This window comes from Lepus europaeus, chromosome 20 (assembly GCF_033115175.1).
Source record: "Lepus europaeus isolate LE1 chromosome 20, mLepTim1.pri, whole genome shotgun sequence".
NCBI classification, from domain to species: domain Eukaryota; kingdom Metazoa; phylum Chordata; class Mammalia; order Lagomorpha; family Leporidae; genus Lepus; species Lepus europaeus.
This window is the reverse complement of record NC_084846.1, coordinates 56,671,299-56,695,791: the sequence shown is the minus strand read 5'-3', so window position 1 is coordinate 56,695,791 and position 24,493 is coordinate 56,671,299. Positions and strand designations below refer to the sequence as shown.

The window sequence follows — 24,493 nt, the reverse complement described above, 5'->3', positions numbered from 1 at the left end:
TGGGTCTGTTTAAGTTTTCTGTGTCTTCATGGCTTAATTTAGGTAGGTTATATGTGTCCAGGAATCTATCCATTTATTCTGGGTTTCCCAGTTTGTTGGCAAACAGTTCTTTGTAGTAATTTCTGATGATTCTTTTTTTCCTGTGGTTTCTAATCTTACATTTCATTTTTCATCTCTAATTTTTTTATTTCGTTCTTCTCTCTCCTTTTTTGGGTTAGTTGACCCAATAGTGTGCAAGGCCAATGGTCTGTCAATTTTGTTTATTTTTTTTTTTTCAAGAAAGCAGCTCTTCATTTTGCTGATCTTTTGTATTTTTTTGGTTTCAATTTTGTTGATTTCTTCTCTAATTTTAATTATTTGTCTTCTCCTACTAGTCTGAGTTTGGTTTGCTGTTGTTTTTCTAGATCCTTGAGTTGCATTGACAGCTCACTTTTGGTGCCTTTCAATTTTTTTGATGTAGGCACCTATTGCTATAAACTTTCCTCTTAACACTGCTTTTGCTGTATCCCATATGTTTTTTTAAAGAAAGGGGTGAAATTTAATATTTATTTACAGGACACTGTAAGATATGAACTACCACAGAAGTAATAAACCCATTCAGAGGACAAGCTTCATACAGTATATACAGTTTGGAACTGTTGAAGTATAGTTTTGTTGTATAAGTGCTACAATAACAAACCACATTTTAAAAAAGGTCTCAGTAGAGAAACAGTGAGACAAACTTCTACCACACATAGTACACAACAAGACAACTCATGCCTCAGCAGTGTGATTAAAAGTTAAAAGCCCCCGTCCCATCCTGCACTTGGAAGGTGTAGCCTTCAGAGATGGTTTCTGGCACAACATTTTGATCTTCCTCTTCCTCTATAGAGAAGTACTTCTTAATCAAGTTTAATGAAGCCCTATACACAGATTCATTTTCACGGTTTTGAAGAGCTTCAGTTTTGTCCAAGCCTCTACATTCTTCAATCATTATACTAAGTTTCTCAGTTTCACTTAATTTCTCAGCAGCCTGGGAGATATTTGAAATGGCATCCAGAATAACCAGAATAATTTTGGTATCTGTTGCAGTCAAGAGGTTCATTAACAGTTCTGTTATACCACAATGAACAAGGTATACAGTCTGTTCAACTGTTCTACCACTTGTATAGTTGGTTACAGCCCATACTGCTTCTTTTTGTGTCTTAAAGTCTTAGAGAGAATACCAACAAGGAATGGGACCATCTGTGATTCACAGCTTGCTGTATCTGGTCCTGTCGTCCAGTTGTGATGTGTGACATTGTCCATGTAGCCTCCTTCTGAATGTTAGTTTTGGGGTTAGTCAGCATGCTGGGAAATATGGCAAGTGCTCCTGCATCTATCATGACCTGTGTCTGTTCATCTTTTCCTGTGACAATATTCTCTGTGGCTCTCAGTGCAGAAGTCACATTTGGCAATTCATTAGCTCCTAGAAGCTTCACGAGTTGGAGCACAACTCCTGTCTTCACAACCATTTCAATTCGTTCATTTGGACCATCAGTGAGATAGGAAATTGCCCAACAGGTATTTGCTAACACTTCCGGATCATTGTGATGCAGGAGATGAACTAAAGTAGGAAGAATCTACTCAACGGCATCTAATGGGGGTGCAGGATTCTTGTTGCGACAAAGGTTTGAAAGTGTCCGTGTAAGATTACGTAAGTAACCGTGTGCCAAAGAAGAGCCAACAGTGGGTCAATTGCACCATGTTTGATAACCAAATCTTGGAAAACTGAACCATCACCTGCAATGTTTCCTAGAGCCCATACAGCTTGTTCACTGATGTGAACAGGGGGAGATGCCAACAGAGAAATGAATGCTGGGATAGCACCTCCATCCACCTCAGCCTTAGTTTGTTCTGAGGTCCCAGAAGCAATGTTAGTGAGCACCCAGGCAGATTCAAACTGAATGAGGCTACAATCAGTTTTGCCTAAGGCTACAATGGGGCTACAATCAGTTCTGCCCAAGAAGGACACAAATTTTGGAAACAAACCAGCCTGGATTCTGTTGTCTATGGGGGGTTGTTTTTCCCTGGAAAGCAGTTTCCTAGCAGCTTGAGTAGCTTGGAGCTGGCTTTCCAAATTGTTGCTGGTTATGCCTTTGACAGTGTCATCAACAGACCAATGTACAGTGCCCTGACTGCGGTTTTCCTGTAGTGGAGAAGTTGCGTCATTGGGAAAGGAGCTCACGTTTCTCCTTTTCTGCATCTGGTCATCCTTCTTAGCTTTCCTTAGTTCCACATTAACTTCTATTTGGCGCCGTCTCATTTCTGTACTGTCTTTTCCCTTGTTCTTGAATATGTTGAGACGGGCAGCTGGTGAATTAGCATTCTCCTTGGTGGACATGGTTATGAGACAAAAGGAATAAGCTGCACAGCTGGTGTAGGCTTCCCCAGGAGGGAGTGAGTGCCCATAGACTGTGAGTCGGCTGCCCTGAAGACGTCCACTGCAGATCAGCCCTGAGATGGTGTGCCATATCCCATAAGTTTTGATATGTTGTATTGTCATCTTCATTTTTTTCCAGAAATTTTTTTTATTTCATTCGGGATTATGTTGTTCTGTCTCCATGTGTTTACACATGTTCTAGACATTCTTGATTCCTAGCTTCCTTCCATTGTGAACAGAGAAGATTCATGATATGATTTCCAGTTTTTTAGTTTGCTGAGATTTGGTTTATGTCCTAATTGTGGTCAATCCTAGAGAAAGTTCTATGTACTGGTGAGAAGAATGAGTATTATGCAATAGTAGGATGAAAAGTTTTGTAGACATCTGTTAGGTCCATTTGGGCTATAGTGTCAATTAACTGTGCTATTTCCTCATTGATTTTCTGTCTGATTGATCTGTCCATTGCTGAAAGTGAAGTTTTGAAGCCCCCCTTTATGATTATATTTGAATCTATTCTCCCTTTAGATCCATTAACATTTCTTTTTTTTTTTTATCTTTTTTTTTTTTTTTTTTTTTTTTTTTTTTACAGGCAGAGTGGACAGTGAGAGAGAGAGACAGAGAGAAAGGTCTTCCTTTTGCCGTTGGTTCACCCTCCAATGGCCGCCACGGTAGCGCACTGCGGCCGGCGCACCGCGCTGTTCCGATGGCAGGAGCCAGGTGCTTCTCCTGGTCTCCCATGGGGTACAGGGCCCTAGCACTTGGGCCATCCTCCACTGCACTCCCTGGCCACAGCAGAGAGCTGGCCTGGAAGAGGGGCATCTGGGACAGGATCGGTGCCCCGACCGGGACTAGAACCCGGTGTGCCGGCACCGCAAGGCGGAGGATTAGCCTGTTGAGCCACGGCGCCGGCCAACATTTCTTTTAAATAGCCACGTGCCCTGTAATTAGGTGCATATACATTTATACTAGTTATATCTTCCTGTTGAATTGATCCCTTAATTATTACATAGTGCCCTTCTTTGTCTCTTTTAACAGTTTTTGTTTTAAAGTCGATTTTGTCTGATATTCGAATGGCTATACCAGCTCTTTTTTGGTTTTTGTGTTGTCATGGAATATCTTTTTCCATCCTTTCACTTTTAGTCTGTGTGCATCTTGGTGAGATGTGTTTCTTGCAGACACCAAACAGATGGGTTTTGTTTTTTTAATCCATTCAGCCAGTCTGTGTCTTTTAACTGGGGAGTTGAGGCCATTTATATTCAAGGTGACAGTTGATATGTAATGACTTTGCCCTGCCATTTTTCCATAAATATTCTTTTTTTTTTTTACTTTGGATTTTCTTTGTATTTTTATTGGGAAATTTTCTTCCTTTACTTTCTTTTGTAGTGATGATCATGTTTTTTGTTTCTGTGTGCAGCATATCCTTAAGCATCTTCTGGAGGGCTGGACAGGTGGTGACAAATTCTTTCAATTTCTATTTGTCATGGAAGGTCTTTATTTAACCATCATTATTAAATGAGAGCTTTTCAGGGTATAGTACTCTGGGTTGACAGTTCTTTTGTCTTAAGATTTGGAATTTATCTCACCATTCTCTCCTAGCTTTTAGGGTTTCTGATGAGTGGTGAGCTATGAGTCTAATTGGAGATCCTCTGAAAGTAATCTGGCATTTCTCTCATGCACTTCATAGAATCTTTTCTTTATGTTTTACTGTGATGAGTTTGATTATAATGTGTCATGGTGAAGATCTTTTCTGGTCATGTCTATTAGGAGTTCTATATGTTTCCTGTACTCGGATGTCCCTTTCTTTCTGCAAATTAGGGAAATTTTCTGCTATATTTCACTAAAAAGGCCTTCTAATTCATACTCTCTTTCTACACATTCAGAAACTCCTAGAACCTATATGTTGGGTCGTTTTATAGTATCCTGTAGATTACTAACAGTGTTTTTTAGTTTTCTAATTTCTTCTTCTTGTGTATGGTCAGACTGTATAATTTCCTTTGTCTTTTTTTATTTTTATTTTTTAGTTTTTTGACAGGAAGAGTTAGACAGTGAGAGAGAGAGAGTTATAGACAATGAGAGGGAGACAGAGAAAGATCTACCTTCCATTGGTTCACTCCCCCTAATGGCCTCTATGGCCGGCGCTGTGCCGATCCGAAGCCAGGAGCCAGGTGCTTCCTCCCAGTCTCCCATGCGGGTGCAGGGGCCCAAGGACTTGGGCCATCCTCTGCTGCCCTTTCAGGCCACAGCAGAGAGCTGGACTGGAAGAGGAACAATCAGGACTAGTACCCGGCACCCCAACCGGGACTAGAACACAGGGTGCTGGTGCCACAGGCAGAGGATTAGCCAAGTGAGCCACGGCGCCGGCATGTGCTTTGTCTTCTCAGTTGGATATTTACTCTGTTTTACTGATTCTGTTGTTAAGGCTTTTTTTATTTGTTCTATTGAATTCTTCATTTCCAAGATTTCATTTTGATATCTCTTTAAGATATTAATTTCATGGGAGAAATTTTCTTTCATGTCATGTATGGATTTTATTAGTTCATGCATTTGCTTCTGATTACTTCTAAGTAATCCTATGATCAGTTTTTTGAATTCTATTTCTGGCACTTCTTCAGTCTCATTATCTTCACAATCTAGGATTCAAGTGTTGTGTTATTTTGGGGGTGTCATGTTGTCTTCCTTATTCTTGTTTCTTGAGTTGGTGCATTTGTTATTTGGCATTTGTGGAGATACTTGTTGGTTTCTTCTTTGATTTTTTTCTGTGGTGGCTTTTATCTTTGTAGTATTCCTCTGCAGATTAGTGGAGTGTCTGCTTTCAGTGAATACCTAGAGGTGTGTGGTGGATATGACAGGAAGCTCTGTTCAGTTCTCCAGGGTGAAGGGCGTGCCTGAGGTGACACCCAGGTTTGGCTTGGTAAATCTCCTCTTTTTTTTTATTTTATCAGAGGGGAGGTTTGTTCTTGTCTGTTGGTCTAGACTCAGCTGAGCTCCTCTCATCAAAGGAGACCAGTGCCTGGGCACTAGCCCCAGTCAGTATATTATTCATCTTTCCTGCCACAAGGACCGCACAAAGGATCTGTGCGGCCCTCAGTGTGAGCTCAGATTCCCTAGCAATGTCCCTCGCCAGCTAACCAGGGAGCCCTGAGCTGTGGCGCCTCCCACAGTGACTGCCCAAAGTCCCAGCCACACCCTGAGTCCTCCCACACAGCCTCAATGTTTTCACAGTTTTGGCGCACAAGCCTCCCACATTCATGAGCACCCAGACTCCTGTATGTTCTCCCCACCAGACTCAGGAGTCTGCTTGGCCTGTTGCTGGGCGTGAACATGGGCTGGTGCAGCTGTTACATATGTCCACAATGGTGCCTGCTCTCTATCAGCTTGTTACAGGACCCCATTGCAGGATGATCAAGGAGAGAGAAACATTCCCTCCCCCCTTTGTTTTTTCTCCTCTAGTTTGGCAGGTACACTGTCCCCCACAGGGCACCAAGCTGGGTTCCCTGTAGGCTCTTCCTGTAGTTTTTTCACCAGTGGCCTGGGGTGCTGCAGTCTGATCTCACCTCACTCTCCAACACTGGTGCAGAGGCTCTTGGCTGCTGGGGTCCTGAGTTGTGTGCCTCCACGCCCTCCATGTAAGTCTACTGTGTCCCTCCAATTTTGTAGAATTTCCTCTGCTACGTTCTCCCTAACTCTTCCTTGAGACTGCACTCTCTTCTTTCTTACATTATTTATTATTTTACAAACATTAATCACATATAACAAGTGAGAAAGCAGTGAATGTGTTAAAAACTACTTTAATAGGCATATATTTGCATATGATAAGGCAAAAAGAATAGGATTATTGAAAAAATGGAAAAGTAGAATAGGAATTTTCAGTAGTCCCTAAAGTTGTCAGGCTAGGTCTCATGCAGAAGATACCTTTTTTTTTTTTTTTTTGGACAGGCAGAGTTAGACAGCGAGAGAGAGAGAGAGACAGAGAGAAAGGTCTTCCTTCCGTTGATTCACCCCCCCAAATGGCTGCTACTGCTGGCACCTTGCAGCCGGCACACTGTGCTGATCTGAAGCCAGGAGCCAGGTGCTTCCTCCTGGTCTCCCATGCGGGTGCAGGGCCCAGGCACCTGGGCCATCCTCCACTGCACTCCCAGGCCACAGCAGAGAGCTGGACTGGAAGAGGAGCAACCGGGACAGCATCCGGCGCCCCAACCAGGACTAGAACCTGGGGTGCCGGCGCTACAGGCAGAGGATTAGCCTAGTGAGCCGTGACGCTGGCTGAAGATAACATTTAAGCAAAGGTTCAAAGATGAGAGAATTGTCTAGGGACTATCGGAAGGAAATGTGTTCCAGGTCAAGAGCCCAGCCACTGTAAAGGCCCTAAGGTGGTGGGGTGCCTGTTGTGCTGGGAGGTAGTGAAGATCCAGCGTGAGTGTAGCCTCATGATAGTAGATGAAGCCAGAGAGGTGAACTGGACATAAGCCTTTGTAAGGAGTCCGGATGTTACTCTGAGTGAGATGGAAGACCCTGCATAGAGGTGTTACCTGGTCTTCATTGGAAAGGAATTATTGGCTAGTATGCTAACAGCAAGTCATAGACCGGGGCTGGCCAGGAGTGGGAGTCTTGTTTGGTACAGAAGAGGTTGACATCTGCTGATTTGAAGGCATAGGTGATTGAGTAGTGGGTTGCATGTGGAGTTTATAAACTTAGAGGAATCGAGGACAGTTTGAGGCTTGAGAGTGGAATGGTGACTACAGAGGCCTAAGTCAGCCAGAAAACTTTCTGTGTTCTGAAGATGCCCTGTGGTCAGTTCCTCTTATTTAATGACTTTTCAACAAACTCTGGTCTGGGAGACCTCTGCTGTACCTTAAGGAATAAGCTTTATCTTAGGGCCATTATAGGAAAACTGACCAACAATTCCATTGTCTGCCCCTCTCTCTGCATATAGATAACATGGAGAGTAGGGATGTAATGTAGCTCCTCAATCAATAACCAAGACTGTAACTGTTAAATGATAACCTTTTTTATTTTTAATGTAACTGCTAAACATAAATAAATCTCTTTGTTTAAACCTGGCTCAATGCACAAATACCCCCTGTAAGAAAAGTATGAATACTGTAACCAAAAATAACCAAACAAAAATTTGCAGACAGTTCAGACTGCTTCCTGGTTTAAATCCTTTAAATCCTCAGTTTGACTAGCTGAATAAGCTTTAATGTTGATTCATTGATCAAACTCTGATTATTTAAGTTGAAAACTCCAAGATTTTTGAAGTGAAAAACATAAAGGATAGGAAAATGGAAGGAAGAAGATATCCTAAGTTTCAAGCATGTTGAGATTAGACCGTTTTCTTGACCATTTGGAGATGTTGAATAAGCATTTTTTTCCCATTTTTAAAAATGATTGATTTATTTATCTGAAAGGCAGAGTTACAGAGAAAGGGAGAGACAGAGATTTTCCATCCGCTAGCTTACTCTCCAGATGGCTGCAACAGCCAGCACTGAGCCAGACCAAAGCCAGGAATGAGGAACTTCATCAGGGTCTCCCATGTAGGTGGCAGGGGCCCAAACACTTTGGCCATCTTCCACTGCTTTCCCCAGGCCATTAACAGGGAGGTGGATCAGAATTGGAGAAGTTGAAACATGAACCAACACCCATATGGCATGTCTGTGTTGCAGGTAAAACAGTGCCAGTCCCTAAATAGTAATTTTGATATGCTTGGGGTTTAGGAAAGAGACCTGTTCTAGTTAATTTTCTGTGGCTATAATGAACTACTTGAGACAGGGCTATCCATGTGCAAAAGAGATTTGTTTGCACACAGTTCTGGAGGTTTAATAGTATGCACTGGCATCATGGTAGATGGCACCACATGGTGAAAGTGTGTGAGAGAGTGGCAAGGGAGTGTGTATGGAAGAGCGTTCAGATAGTGATGGAGGAAGCATGACAGTAAGCTTAGAAATTGAGCTCATTTTATGTCAGCATACTCTTGTGGTAACCAATCCAGTCCCACAAGACTTAACCTACTCCCAAGAAACAGGAGTTAAGTCTTTCCAAGGATGGTGCACCCCAGTGACCTAATCACCTCTCACTAGGCCCCACCTCTTTTTTTTTTTTTTTTTTTTTGACAGGTAGAGTGGACAGTGAGAGAGAGAGAGAGACAGAGAGAAAGATCTTCCTTTTCCTCTGGTTCACCCCCCAGTGGCCGCTCCGGCCAGCGTGCTGTGCTGATCCAAAGCCAGGAGCCAGGTGCTTCTCCTAGTCTCCCATGTGGGTGCAGTGCAGGGCCCAAGCACTTGGGCCATCCTCCACTGCACTCCCGGGCCACAGCAGAGAGCTGGACTGGAAGAGGAGCAACTGGGACAGAATCTGGCGCCCCAACCGGGACTAGAACCCAGGGTGCTGGCGCCGCAGACAGAGGATTAGCCTATTGAGCTGCAGCGCTGGCCTAGGCCCCACCTCTTAAATGTTCCACTACCTTTCAAAATTCATTGAGGTTCAAGTGTACAGCTCATAAATGTTTGCAGAACAAACCATAGCAAGGTCCAAGCTGAAGGTATGAATTTGGCAGTCAGCAGCACATGGTGATATTTATATTTATATTTATATTTATATTTATATTTATATTTATTATTTATATCACTGGATAGAATTACCAGGAGAATGGATGTACTTAAAAGAAAAGAAAGTCAAAAATTCAGCCTGGGTCACACCAATATTAACAGGAAGTAGAGGAAAGGAATATCCCGAAAAGAAGACTGAACAGGAGTAACAGAGAGGCAAGAGGAAATTCAACTGGAAGCTTAGTGAAAAAGGAGATCAAGGGCTGTGCTGCGATCAGCTGTGCCAAATGTTGCTTATAATCAAAAGGGAGGTTAGTATTTGATCATGGGATTTAACACTTCGGGTCACTAGTTTCCTTGACCAGAGCCATTTTGGTAGAGTGGCAGAGAGAAAAGTCCATCTGGAGATGGTTTTAGAGACAATTGGATGAGCATCAAAGTCAATATTTAACAATTCTCTTGAAAAAGCTTTTGCCAAGGAGGGCAATATAGTGGTAGTTAGTTACAGAAGTGAGGTTAGGCCTTATATTTGTATAGTTTGCAAATGTATGTGTGTATGTACTTGTGTATACACATGTGGAAATTTGTTTATAGATAGTGCAATAAAGTGAGCTCGACTTATGAGAAAAAAGGAACTTTGTACATGGCACTTGTAGACTTACATCTTCCCCTTCCTCATTTCAGATACTTAGGGCATCTCTAGGAAGGGGCACAGGGACCCTTAAGAACAGTAATCACAAACTATTACTACCATTTTTCCTTCCTGTAAGGAGTCATGATGTGTTACTGTCAAGAGATGTTAAAGATACAGAAAATGTAATTCAAACTGGCTTAACCAAAAAGGTGAAGTCATTGAATTAAACAGAGCAGTCTTATTCCAGGTACTGTCTTACCAAGTGTCCAGATGGATCACCAGGGAATTTTTGCTCTCATAACATGACTCCATTCTCCCACTGGCTCTTTCCTCACGAGGCAGAGCCCTCCAAGAAGCAGGTGTCAATGTCAAGAAGACTTCACAGTGTCAGGTATTCCCCTTTGCCCCAGTGGACAGTCACACCTGGTAAATGGATATAAGGCCCTTTAGAGAAAGGACTGGGAGAATCATAATAGTGTGTATCAGCAACATGCTGCTGAGTTCCTTCTAGGCACCTGGCTATCTCTTCAGTTAATAGATTCTGGATATGAAAATTGGCTTAAGTTTGGGCACTGAGCAGGGGATCCTGATTTTTTGGAGATCATTGCCCACAGAACCCTGCTCCCCCATCCTTACTCTTTTCTGGTTATAGATATTAAGTAACTCTTAATATCTGGCTGGCTGGCTCTCCATTTTGCTCTTAGAAATGCCATGTGCTATTAACCATCTCTATACCCAAATGTGGATTAAGGCCCTATTCACTGCCCATCTGACCGTGATGGCTGTTAGGCTCTGGATTCTTTCATTTAAGTATCATTACCTGTCCACTATTGTTTAGGGGACCCATAATTCCTGGATAATTGCAAACCAAGTTGTATAACTGCATCTACCATCAGTTTTGTCCTATATAATTTCTAAGAAGGGTACCAGCATCACTAAGGTTTAGTAGTTGTCCTCACAGACCAAAACTGACAGTAGAGGCAGTCATAGAGCTGAGCTCATGAATATCCATAGAGTGAAGAGAATTTGCAACATGACAGAGACCAGGTGGTGACAGTTAATCACAGAAGGATGTTTCAGGTTCCCACATTTCCAAGGCCAGAACTCTGAGCCTCAGTCTGTTGCTTAGCTGTGCCCATTCTTCAATTACATGGGATGAAGGCTACCAAAAAGGTCCTCTGGCTCATATCTAGCCTTTTTTTTTTTTTTAAAAGATGTGTTTATTTATTTGAAAGGCAGAGTTATAGGGGAGGAGTGGGAGGAAGAGGGAGGGGAGAGAAGAGAGGAGAGAGAATGAGAGAGAGAGAGAAAGAGAGAGAGAAATCTTCCATCCACTGGTTCACTCTGTCCCTCTGTAAGGCATAAATGGAACTCAGTAACCAACTCTACTATCTTGGTAGGACTATCTCCTAAATCTTTTTTTTTTTCTTGACAGGCAGAGTTAGTGAGAGACAGAGAGAAAGGTCTTCCTTCTGTTGGTTCACCCCCCAAATGGCCGCTACTGTCAGCGCACTGCGCCAGTCCAAAGCCAGGAGCCAGGTGCTTCCTCCTGGTCTCCCATGCGGGTGCAGGGCCCAAGCACTTGGGCCATCCTCCACTGCACTCCCGGGCCCCAGCAGAGAGCTGGACTGGAAGAGGAGCAACAGGGACAGAATCTAGTGCCCCAACCGGGACCAGAACCCAGGGTGCTGGCACCACAGGCGGAGGATTAGCCTAGTGAGCCTTGGCGCCGGCCTCAAAGCTTTATCTTAACTCCTATTTTCTCAGAACAATGTCAGCAGCATTTATGTTCATTTAGATCCTTCCGGAATCACTTGCTAAAATGAGATAAGAAGTGTGAGAGGTGTACTGGAGAAAAGGTTGAAAAGATAAAGGGGAGGGGCCACAAGATTGACAGCTCAGAGGAGAGAGAGGAAGTTTCAGAGTTCTAAGTAACTTTCAACCAGATTAATGGGAAGTCCTCAAACCAAAATCTCCCATGGGAGACATCTCATATTAGTATCCCTGCCATGTTTTGTCTTGACTGAGGATAGATAGGAAGCTTTTTCTTGGCATGAATATTATGGAGAAATATGAGGGATAGCAGCTGAGGCCATCAATCAGTTTTGTTTTGATACGGGCATTTTCATGGCCATACTCTGTAAGTCTCAAGACAGCTTTTAACAGCTGTGGTAGACTAAATCCTTTCAAGTTTGAATTTAGAAGAACACAGACATGTTTGTCCCAGAATTCATAGCATAAGCCCCAAGACTGATTTGGTTTGGATTGCTTTAAGTCATGTGCCCGTCCCTGACCCAATTGTAGGGCCTTGGGAGATTCTGTACTCTGATTTGCTGGACCTCCTACTCCATTTACAGGGTAGAAGTTGGAACCCCACCCATATTATGAGAACTAAGAGGTGGTGAAGGGCATATTCCCAATTAAAATAGGCACATACAGAATACACATTTTTAAAATTTTAATAGCTGTTGCCAGGTTAATTTCCAAAGATGCTGTTAGGAATTCACATTTCCACCAAAAGGTATAAAGGTACCTTCCCCCCATGTCTTCATCAGAAATATGTGTTAGCTTTCTTTTTAAAAGGTAGTCTTACCTGGTGGATACAAAGTGATAGCTCATTTTTACTTTAATTTATAATTTCCTGGTACTAACATTTTAAAAAACTTTTTTTTCCCCACATATCCATTGCCTACTTGGATATGTTTTCCTATGGGTGAACACTTGACATCTTTTCATGTTGTTTTTCATTCAGGATACTTTTCATATTATAGCTAATAATGTTCTACTTGTTCTCTGACAAAGAAAAAACAACATAGGACTCTGCACATATCTTCCCTTTCCCTGTGTTTATTTTCAGTACTACATCTGTAGTTCTTAAGGTGCTTTCTAGATCAGTATGCCATGAATACATGAGACAACTCCATCATTGATTATTGAAAAAAACAAAACAAGATAGACTCTGGTTGAACACAAGTTTTCACCCCCTCCCCACCTATACATTAGAACAATGGTGCTCAAATTTCATTCATTTGAAAACTGTTTTCCCAATTTTGGACCTATCTTTTAAATTGTGCACTACTAATTTTATTTCTGAAAATTGATTTTAATATAAATATTTAAAAGAAAGTTTATATTATTGCCATAATATCATCTTAATTACTATTTTTCTAATGCATATGAAAATAAATTCATGAGGTATTTTTCTAATATATAGTAAAATAAATTAATAACTATGAAAATAAAAAACATTCATCTGCATGCCACCTAAAATACACCACAGTGCAGTGGAGCAGCCAAGAGGATCTGCAGACTAGGCAAAGGCAGCATCAGGTCTTTACAGAGCTGTGCATTTCACAACCTTTCTCCTCATCCATAGGCTCATTTTTACCTAAGGAACAATAGAACAAAGGGCTGCAACTGCTTACATGCTGTCAAGTGGAAATTAGACTCCAGGCTTTCCTCCAAAAACAACAGTGTGGCAGGGAAAAGGTATGGGCTTTGGAGGGAAGTACATAGACCTTGATTAAGTCCAGTGGACTAACAGTATGTAGTGCTCGGGGCCCAGGAAGCCCAATGCAGACCAGGATTGTTTTACAAACATTCTACATTCTGGCCAGAACATTAGGGGTTCTAAGGTTCTACTAATTATGCTGGAGTCCAGGGCTTAGAAAGGGCTGTCTTAGGATCCGGGGCTGCCATGGGTTATGGTCCCTGAGTGGGGTCCTCCAGTCCAACCCAATATCCGGTGCCTGTCACGTTCTCCCTGGCCAGGGTGACAAGGCCTGAGGGACAATGTGCTGGTTGCGGGCATGGGGCCCGATTTTCCTGCCAGTTTTTCTCTCCCTTTTTCTCATCCAACTTCTTATCAACTTCTCTGATAAGGGTTTTTCCCACTTCCACAGTCACAAGAACTGGAAGGAAAAACATCATTCAGGTGAAGATGGTGAGTAATCTGGGCCTCTGATGCCCCACACCCGCTGTTGTCGTTGTTTTGCCTTTGATTTTACCATCCTGACATGCTGAAATTTTAATCTTAAATTGCTTTATCTGAAGTAGGAAAAGTGAATTAAGAAAGTTTTAAATTGTTTTCCCCCTTCCTTTTTGCATGACTTAGGGGTGTATGCCGTTGAGTTTATCCTAATTAGGACCCTATCCAATTGCCATAGCTCCTGTGTCTTAGTGTTCTAAGGTCTTAGTTAATAAATTGCTTAATCTGATATTTTCTTGGTTACTAAATACTTCAGTTTGAGGTTTCCCTTGGATACTTTCCCTAACTAAACAAATTTTGAAATGGAGTCAGTATTGTGGTACAGTGGGTTAAGCCACAACCTACAATGCCAGCATCCCACATGAGCCCTGATTCAAGTCTCCACGGCTCCACTTCTGATCCAGCTCACTGCTAATGTGCCTGGGGAAGCAGCAGAGGATGGCCCATGTGATTGGGCCCCTGCCACCCCTGTGGGAGACTTGGGTGGAGTGCCTTGCTTCTAGAGTCAGCCTGGCCCAGTTGTGACCATTGTAGACATTTGAGGAGTGAACCAGGGGACAGAAGATCTTTCTCTCCCACTTCCCCTTCTTCTTCCTTTCTTTCTCTCTGTAACTCTGCCTTTCAAATAAGTAAATAAGTCTTTTTAAAAAGAAATTTTGAGAACAGGCCATCAAATAAGGAGGTACCTTTCTCTGAAGGGAGGAGAGAACTTCCACTTTGACTATGGCCTTGTTTAAATAAGATCAGAGTTGGCGAACTCAAGAGGCTTCCATAGCCTTGACAGCTCATGACAAGAGCCTCGGGTGATTACTGACGTCATAAATAAGAGTGTCAATTGTTAAATCAACAACAGGAGTCACCGTGCACTTACTCCCCATGTAGGATCTCTGTCCTTAATGTGTTGTACTATGAGAATTAACAGTAAAACTACTACTAAAACAGTACTCTATACTTTGTGTGTCTGTATGGGTGCAAACTGTTGAAATCTTTACTTAGTAAATACTAAGTAGATCTTCTGTATATAAAGATAATTGAAAATGAATCTTGATGAAGAATGGGATGGGAGAGGGAGTGGGAGATGAGATGGTTGCGGGTGGGAGGAAGGTTATGGGGGGGGAAATCTGCTATAATCTCAAAGTGTACTTTGGAAATTTATATTTATTAAATAAAAGTCAAAAAAAGAAATTTTGAAATGTTAAGTCTTGCTGAGTTGAATTCATGAACTTGGAAATAAGATTTATAGTATCCTAAATTTAAATTGTATAGGCAGAATACAGACAGATACTGAATTACTTGGACAATGCCTTGTAAAGCACACAGTCATGATTGCTATCTGGTTTCTAGAGTATAAAGAATGTTAGTATTTGTAAGCAAACCAGCCTTCCTGATTAAATCCAAATCCACAGCTCCCAGCTTTGCCCTGAAATAAGAATATCTTTGAGGGGTAGTGGTAGGAGCCCAAATCAAAGGGCCTAATTTGTTTCCTCTGATTTCATATCCCCATCAATTTCTCCCTCTCTCTCCCTCCCCCCCTCCCTCTCCCACAGATACACCTCCCCCATCTCTCTCTGTCCCTCCCGCCCTCTTAAGTTTTTATTTATTTGGAAGGCAGAGACACAAAGGGATGTCACATGTGCTGGTTCACTCCTGAAATTCCTGCAACAGCCAAGATTGAGCCAAGCTGAGCCCAGGAACTGCAACTCATTTTGATTCTCCCACATGGCGGGCAGAGACCCAAGTACTTGATCCTTCACCTGCTGACTCCCAAGGTGTACATTACTAGGAAGCTGGAATTGAGAGAAAAGTTGGGACTCAAACCCAGACACTCTGAAATGGGTTATGGGTGTCCCAAGTGGTGTTGTAACTGCTATGCCAAATACCCACCTGGGATTTTTTTTTTTTCCTAAGTGCTTAGTCACCTCAGTATGTACTCTAAGATGTTCCAGTGCCATTCTGGCCCCTCTTTCTCTAAAAAACAGGAGGAAAAAAAAAAAAAAAAAAAAAGCATCTGAAAAACATAGGCCCAAGCACAAAAACAAATCCTTCCCTTTGTTCCTTAACAAAACAGAGCCAGACTGGAATTTTTTCCACAGACTTTATAAAAATTCTGAAGAAAAACAAAACTAAAGTAAACAAAAACAAATCAAGAATCATAGGTCATCAGGACCGGCTCTGTGCTGCAGTGGGTTAAGGCCCTGACCTGCAGTGCCAGCATCCCATATGGACTGGTTCAAGTCCCGGCTATTCCACTTCTGATCCAGCTCTCTGCTCTGGCCTGGGAAAACAGTGGAAAATGACTCAAGTCCTTGGGCCCCTGCACCCACGTGGGAGACCCAGAAGAAGCTCCTGGCTCCTGGCTTTGGATCAGCTCAGCTCTGGCTGTTGGTGCCATTTGGGGAGTGAACCAGCAGATAGAAGACCTCACTCTGTCTCTACTTTTCCAGGTAACTTTGTCTTTCAAATATATAAAATAAATCTTTAAAAACAAAAAAAGGATCACAGGTTACAAAGTCTAGTATCAGAAAGACTGATTTCAGCTCATTCTGTTCTGAGGCTCTCTGACCACTGTGCCTGTTTCTGAAGAGGCTAGCTTGCCTTTCCATGGGAAGCCTGCTTCCCCCTCTTCACTGAGGGCAGGTTCCCCTTTGTGTTTGCATCCAGCTTTCCCATCTAACAAGAATATGGTTTCTTAGACATCATACTTTTCACCTCCAAAACTGAGAAGAGATTCTGATCCTTTTCTGAGATCCTCACCTGCAAACTTGCATACGTTACTCTGAGTGGCAGCAACACACAGGACCTTGCAAAAGATCGCACATCAAGTGAGACCACCTCCTAAGCATGTCGCTTTCATTCCCAAGGCTTTGAACTCTGATACTCATTGACATTTGAGAGCTTAGTAATCAATACCCCAGGGATTGCTTCCTACTTGATAGAAGTTTCTGTTAATAATCTTCTTCTCAAATATCTAACAAATAAATATAAAAGGTACTGAAACCTAGAGAATTTTTTTTCATGTGAGGTAACCAGACAACAAAGCAGCATAGTCCAACAAATAAATAGCAACCCAAGAACGAGATGGAAGATTCTGAATTCAAACACGATAGTACAGTGTAATAAGGCTTCAAATGCTACCTCCGCCCCTTGGAAATAACTACTTAGTCACTAAAGTGTAAAAATTTTCACTAATATTCCCAATCTGGAGAGCAGCAAATAGAGTGGGTGTCCTATTGTTTATCTTAAAGATGAGCAGGGGGAAATGGCCACAAAGGAGAAATGAGTGAAATAAGATCTCAAAATAGAGGATCTGTTGGAAATGCAGGTTCCTGAGCTATTAGCTGAATTTGAGGGCAGATCTGGAGTCCAAAGATATCCCCTTTGTGGAAATGAAGAACACCTCTAATGAGCTAGGGCAAAACCTGGCATTAGAAAAATGATATAACTTCAGGGGCTGGCGCTGTGGCGCAGCAGGTTAAAGGCCAGCCTGCAGTGTCGGCTTCCCAGATGGGCACCGCTTTGGGTCCTGGCTGCTCCTCTTCCAATCCAGCTCTCTGCTGTGGCCTGGAAGAGCAGTGGAGGATGGCCCAGCTCCTAGGGCCCCTGCTCCCACACTGGGAGCCTGGGAGTGGGGGAGGTCCTGGCTCCTGGCTTTGGATCAACTCAGCTCTGGCTGTCGCGGTCACTTGGGGGATGGGCCACCAGAGTGGAGGACCTCTCTCTCTATGGCTCTATCTCTGTCTGTAACTCTGTCTTTTGAATAAATAAAATAATTCTTAAAAAGAAAATGACAAAACTTCAAAAGAGAATAGAGCCAGATATTCTAACAAAATCTGGCTCACCTGAGTTTTTTTCTCCTTGTCAAATGCTGAGAACAACCAAATGAATGCCACAGATCTGCATGTTTTTTTTTTATTAAACTTTTATTTAATGAATATAAATTTCCAAAGTATAGCTTATGGGTTACAATGGCTTCCCCCCTCCCATAACTTCCCTCCCGCCCGCAACCCTCCCCTTTCCCGCTCCCTTTCCCCTTCCATTCATGTAAAGATTCATTTTCAATTCTCTTTGTATACAGAAGATCAGTTTAGTATATATTAGGTAAAGATTTCAACATTTTGCCCATATAGCAACATAAAGTGAAAAAACTACCATTGGATTACTAATTATAGCATTAAATAGCAATGTACAGCACATTAAAGACAGAGATCCTACATAATTTTTTTTTTCAAATTAATTAATTTTCTATGCCATTTCCATTTTAACACCAGGTTGTTTTTTTTTTTTCATTTCCAATTCTCTTTATATACAGAAGATCACTTCAGTATATAATTAGTAAAGACCTCATCAGTTTGTGCCCACACAGAAACGCAAAGTATAAAAATACTGTTTCAGTACTAGTTATAGCATCACTTGGCTTTAGACGACACATTAGGGACAGATCCCACATGGGGTGTAAGTACACAGTGACTCCTGTTGCTGATTTAACAATTTGACACTCCTGTTCATGGCGTCAGTAATCTCCCTAGGCTCTAGTCATGAGTTGCCAGGGCTATGGAAGCCTTTAGAGTTCGCTGACTTTGATCTTATTCCGATAGGGTCATAGTCAAAGTGGAAGTTCTCTCCTCCCTTCGGGGAAGGGTACCTCCTTCTTTGATGGTCCCGTTCTTTCCACTGGGATCTCACTCACAGAAATCACTCTGAGTATATATTACATTGGGAGATTAGTATTGAGAGTTGGGTATGCGAGAGAGGAAAGAGACTGAGAAGCTACCAGGACAAAGAAAGCAAATCCTACCTCCCCACCAATAACAGCATCCCCATGCTGGAGAACAGAGCAGGGACTCGTCTACTGGAACCCAACACAGTGTAAAACAGTGTAAACAGATCTGCATGTTTTTAAAGAGAAAAAAGTCTACAGGAGAGTAGCAAGTGGTAAGGCAGTCAATATCCCATTACTATGTCAGAACAAATGGAGAATCTAAAGAGAGCTATCCAAGCACGAGTAAGATGAAATAGAGCAATTATGTACACATTACATGGCAAAATAATTAAATAAAAGAGTATATAAAAGGGTGTCAAAAAACAATCTACTCTAGAAGAAAGCCTAACTCAAAGAACAGATGAAAATTCCCCAACAAGTGCACTGAGAACAAAATTGTGATGTATATCCAGTGAGACAAGCCTCAAAGTCAAGATGGTAAGATATTACAATGAAATGAAAAGATGGTTGCTCTAAGGAAATACATTGCAGTTCCAATACTTTCAGTATGAGGTGAGGTTTCCAACTTTTCTCTTCCACTTGTTTATTTCTGCTAATAGTGAACACACCAAGAATATTTGTCACACAAGGCCTACATACACTGTGTTGGGTTCCAGTAGACGAGTCCCTGCTCTGTTCTCCAGCATGGGGATGCTGTTATTGGTGGGGAGGTAGGATTTGCTTTCTTTGTCCTGGTAGCTTCTCAGTCTCTTTCCTCTCTCGCATACCCAACTCTCAATACTAATCTCCCAATGTAATATATACTCAGAGTGATTTCTGTTTTCCTGGTTGGATACAAACACCATGAAGGCAGAGAGCACTATAGGATTTTTTTCTTTGAAGATTTATTTCATTTATTTGAAAGACAGAGTTACAGAGAGAGGTAGAGACAGAGAGAGAGGTCTTCCATCCTCTGGCTCACTCCCCAGATGGCCTCAATGGCCGGAGCTGCGCTGATCCGAAGCCAGGAGCCAGGAGCTTCCTCCAGGTCTCCCACGCAGGTGCAGGGGCCCAAGGATTTAGGCCATCTTCCACTGCTTCCCCAGGCCATAGCAGAGAGCTGGATGGGAAGAGGCACAGCCGGGACTAGAATTGGTGCCCATATGGGATGCTGGTGCTTCAGGCCAGGGCGTTAACCCACTGCCCCACTGCGCCGGCCCCCACTATAGGATTTTGACCAGCAGGCAGGTATTAGGAGGAGTAGAGGGAATGGTGCTAAAGTTAAATGACGCTAAGGAATCAGAAGAGAAACCTCATGCTCCTTTTCTGTTGAGGGGGTAAGGGAGGTGAGATAATCAAACTCTGGACAAGTTGAAGGTGAATCTGAACACATTATTATTCAAAGAGACCACTACTCTCCTAGATAATACGAGGTTAACATGACTCTAAAATAACAGGTAACAGTAGCAGGAAGTATCTCAACAGACAGACCAAGGACTGCTTCACAGAATCCCTTGACATGACAATTAGATAGAGAAAGGAGTGGAACCCTCTCAAAATCCCCAAGAAAAAGTGGGTTACAGGTGGGGCAACTCTTGTGAGAGCTGGCAGAATTGAGGAGGACGAAGTCATTCCTTATAGAGTATGTGGACCTCACCCCTAGGAACCCCAACAGCACCAGAGGCTGGCTCACAGGCTCCCTGAGCAGGGGGCAGGGTGAGATTAGGCGCAGCGGAAGCTAGCAAGGAAGGAAGAGGGGACACAGGGAAGGCATCCTGTGGCGCCAGGCCAGCAGACAGCTTTTGCTCCAAGGAAAGGGAGAGCATCCCCCAAGGAAAAGGGTATGCATTTACCTAAATACGTACTCATAGGAGGCTGAGTTTGTGGGCTGATCTTGAAGTTACATGTTTAAGGTTTTCTGCCACCAGCAGAAATGGAGGATTTAAGTGGAGGATTTAGAGGTACCGTGAATTATAATACAAAACTGCATTCTGATATTGAGAGGCCTTTATGAACTTCCACCTCTTTATGATCCCTCTGTCAGCTCACCCAGTCTGAGAGATTACGTGCTTCTTTACTAAGCCGTGCCTCGTGGACAGTAGCTGCTTCATTCTGAGAGGCAGAAGAGATGGAAAGGGAAGCAGCTGACACTGCCTGGACCCAAGCTCTGTCACTTACCAGGCCCATCCTTGTGCTGCCACACTTTCCTTGTCAGTAAAATGGGAATAAAGTAATATTTTCCTCAAATGGTGGTTGTGAGGATCAAATGAGTTAATATATATTACGCACTCAAAGCACTGCCTGGTACATGGCAAATGTCCCATAACAATGATGGAAAACAAGAGCCAGAAAATGCTAAGGATCCCTGAAAAACGGAAAACAATTAAGATGAGCATGATGCAGAGAAGCTCAGCTCAAAACCCACTTTGGAGAGGACAGCTGTTACAGGAAGGACTGGTTCTGGGCTTTCTCTGAGCCCGTCAGCAGGGAATACAAAGAAAATGGAGGTGCATGCAATAGTTGAGTGCTGACCTTGAGCGCCATGGTGTGCTTCTCCACCTTCTCCACCTTCTCAAATGTCTCTCAGGAAGCAGCTGAGAGTGTACAGCCATACCAAGCTGAACATGCCGGATCTTGTCTGATCTCGAAGCTAAGCAGGGTCTGGTTAGTACTTGGATGGGAGAAGCAGCAGAGGCAATTGGCCCAGGTTACCAAGTTACTTAGTTACCAGGTTACTTAGCCTTTCCAGGTGATACAGACGAAAGATACACAATACCAACATACTAAGCCTGGCATCATGGCCTAGCTCTCTCCCACACCACAGAGGTGAAACTAGCATTTATACATAGACTTATAAAAAAATTAATGCACAGTCAGGAATCTCAAAACCCAGCAAATGAAAAAACCAGTTTTAAGCAGGCATTGGTGCAGCAGTTAAGATTCTGCTTGAGATGCCTGTATCCCACATGGGAGTGCCTGGATTCCAATCCCAACTCCAGCTTCCTGCTAATGCACACTCTAGGAGGCATCAGGTAATACCTCTAGTACTTAGATCTCAGCTACCTAGTGACATCCAGTACTTGGTGATACAGCCACCAGGCTCTTGATTTTGGCATGGCCCAGCCCTGGCTGTTGTGGTATTTGGGAAGTGTCTCTGTATCTCTGCCACACACACATTTTAAAAACCAATATATTAAGAAATATTTAACAGAGGTGAGAATCACTTTGCAACTATATACCATCATAGAGGATAATAAAGAGTAAAAGACTCCAAAGAAACAATGAAGCCATCAAGCAGGTTGGCTCGGCACAACTCCATTACTGTTAAAAGTAGACAGTGGCAATCACAGCACAAGAAACAGCAGGAGTCTTAACATGGTACCACCAGTTCTCTTGCCTCCAAGTCCCATGAAGCAATGTATGGGGACAGATGATGGCTATGAGTGCAGCCAGTTGTGCTGCAGCTAAGGAACCCAAGGCTTAGAGCTTGTAAACTTTTAAGGTAGGCAGTAAAAAAAATCTAGTCCCCTGGAGGGAGTGAGTAGCTGTAACCATAGTCACACTGTGGTTGCCTTGAGCTATTTAATTGACTTTATCACCAGATGCAGAATAGGCATGGCTTCAGAGGATGGTTAAGCTAAGAGGTTCAGCATAATCAGCAAGGAAATGGAGAGATGCCCAGGGCCTAGGATGGATGACCTCTCCCAACACTACCATTCATATTCTTGTGGAGACATCCGTGTAACAATAATGCACTCTTAAGAAAAAGCTTAAGAATTTTTGAAACTAAAAATATAAAGATGGATGGAGCTAAATAGTGAAATAGGGCAGGTATTTTTTTTTTTTTTTGAAGCTGGTTAAGACCATTTAGGATGCCTGTACTCATTTCAGAGTGCCAGTTCAAATCTGGGTTATTCTGCTTCCAATCCAGGTCCTGTAAATATGCACCCTGGGAGGCAACAAATAATTAATTATTGGGATTTTTGCCAACCACATGGGGGACCCAGATGGAGTTTTTGGCTCCTGGCTTTGGCCTGGCCCACCCTTGACTGTGGTGGGCATTTGGGGAGTGAATCTGCAGATGGAAGATCTCCCTCTGTCTTTACTTCTCCCTGTCATTTTGCTTTTCAAATAAATAAATGAAACTTTATTTAAAAAGTGAATTAGCAAGCTTAATGACTGAACCATGAAATTCTTATGGAATGCAATATAAAAGTATGAGATGTAGAGTATATAAAACATAAAAAAGGAGTTCATACCAACATTAAATTTGTTTTTTGGTTTTTTATGAACATAGAACACAAAATGTAGTTTTTACTTAAGCAGTTACATGAATGAGGCTGTTTTTAAGTTTCTTCACTGACAACTCCATTTTGACCATTGAACAAATTATATTTAATTAGTAAAAATGTAAAAATTCAAATTTAAACATGAAAATATGGAACAACAGCAAAAAAAAAAAAAAAGGAAGTATCTTCATTACCAAACAGATTAACAAATTCTCAGACACTCAGATACTTTGAGGCATATCAAAACATCTGTATCAAAGGTTGCATTCATTTGAGAGGTATCAATACATGTTCTGGACTGAGACTATTTGTAGCGCTTACAATATGTACAAAGCAGCATTAGATTACTATGGTTCACAAAAATTTAAGTTTTATGCTATAACTTGCCAATTTAACATTATAGCTAATGCAGTGACAATTACTCATTTCATATTTTTTTCTTCTGAAACTCAGTAAACAAGTTATCATTGAAGCACATGGAATAATGCCATATCTTCTTCCTTATAATAGCAAATTTTAAAATCCAAACACTTTGTATCATGGAAACTTTACCTAGCTGTACAAAAGCTCCCAAATACAGTACAGTCATAAAGTTTCTTCTTTGTAGATTCCATTAATTTATAGTTATTTTAGTACAGATAAGTGCAGGACACTACTCCAGATTTTTGGGCAACAAAAATGTCCGTTGTCACTACCTGTAGTTAAGTATGAGCACACCACAACCACAACCACAACCATGGCAAGTAAATGCCCTCCCACGTCCTCCACTGCTTCCGGGGTTCCTTTCTACATCACAGGAGCTGGTTTAATGGATGCTGTCAGGTCTCAACCTATCTCTGAAAGTTCCTTTATTAAAAATCTTGAACTTTGACTAATAGAACATCTACAGTTTCAGTAAGCTGCTTTTTTTTCCCCACTTCACTAATTAATTCAAATACAACATGTAACATTTTAAATTTTATAGACATTTTGTTAAAGTGATTGAAGGTATATAAAATATCATTAGTGGGTAAAATATTAACCAAAAAAAAATGACACTAAGTATTTTTGAGACTACTTTTTTCCTAACTAGAAAAGCCATGGGATTCATAATGAACACAGACACAACGACACCTTAACCCTGCTGTTCTACAACATCAATAGTAAGGGTAAATGCATGAAGCCTAGAAAAGAGCAGGATTCCAGGAGAAAGATCTGGTAAACACTGAATTTTGGATGCTGAAACACAAAAGAGTTCACAGTGCTTATAAGCACTATCATTATTTTCATCCTTCCCAGAAATAAAAAGATAATTCATTACATAATAAATGTTATCAATTTCAGTTTTCAAGTATTCAAGTAATGCAAACCCAGGTATTTTCATTTGTGGTAACAACACACAGACGGAGCTTCAGAGACAGGGAAAATTCATTAAAAATAACTGATGCACTCTTCTGTCCAAAGACATAAGAATTAAGATATAACATTGTAATCACACAAATGGCATGTTGTAAGAGAAGGAAAAAAAGTGGTCCAATATAATCAATGTCTTTGTTTTAACAAGATTCAAAAATAGATTGCCTTAATATGTGGCTAGATTCCCAGTAACAGGATATTCTGAAATCTAGGGGACTATAGAAGAAAAACCAGAGTAAGTTCAGTTTCCTGGCTGTTTTTCCATAAATGTTCCTATTGTTTACCTTGGATTTCCTTTGTACTTTTATTGGGAGATTTTTTGCCTTCACCTTCTTTCATAGTGATGATCATGTTTCTATGTTGTAAGCCTGGATGAGTGGTGACAAATTCTCTCAATTTCTTTCGTTATGGAAGGTCTTTATTTCACCTTCATTCATAAATGAGGCCTTTGCAGGGTACAATATTCTGAGTTGACAGTTGTTTTTTTTTTTTTTTCTTAAGACTTGGAATAAATCTCACCATTCTCTCCTAGCCTGTAGGGT

General features: G+C 41.9%; 1 pseudogene; it reads right to left on the bottom strand.

Annotated features, from left to right (window-relative positions):
• Positions 1 to 772: 772 nt before the first annotated feature.
• On the bottom strand, positions 773 to 2,362 carry LOC133749826 (importin subunit alpha-1-like; annotated as a pseudogene).
• Between the last annotated feature and the right edge of the window lie 22,131 nt (positions 2,363 to 24,493).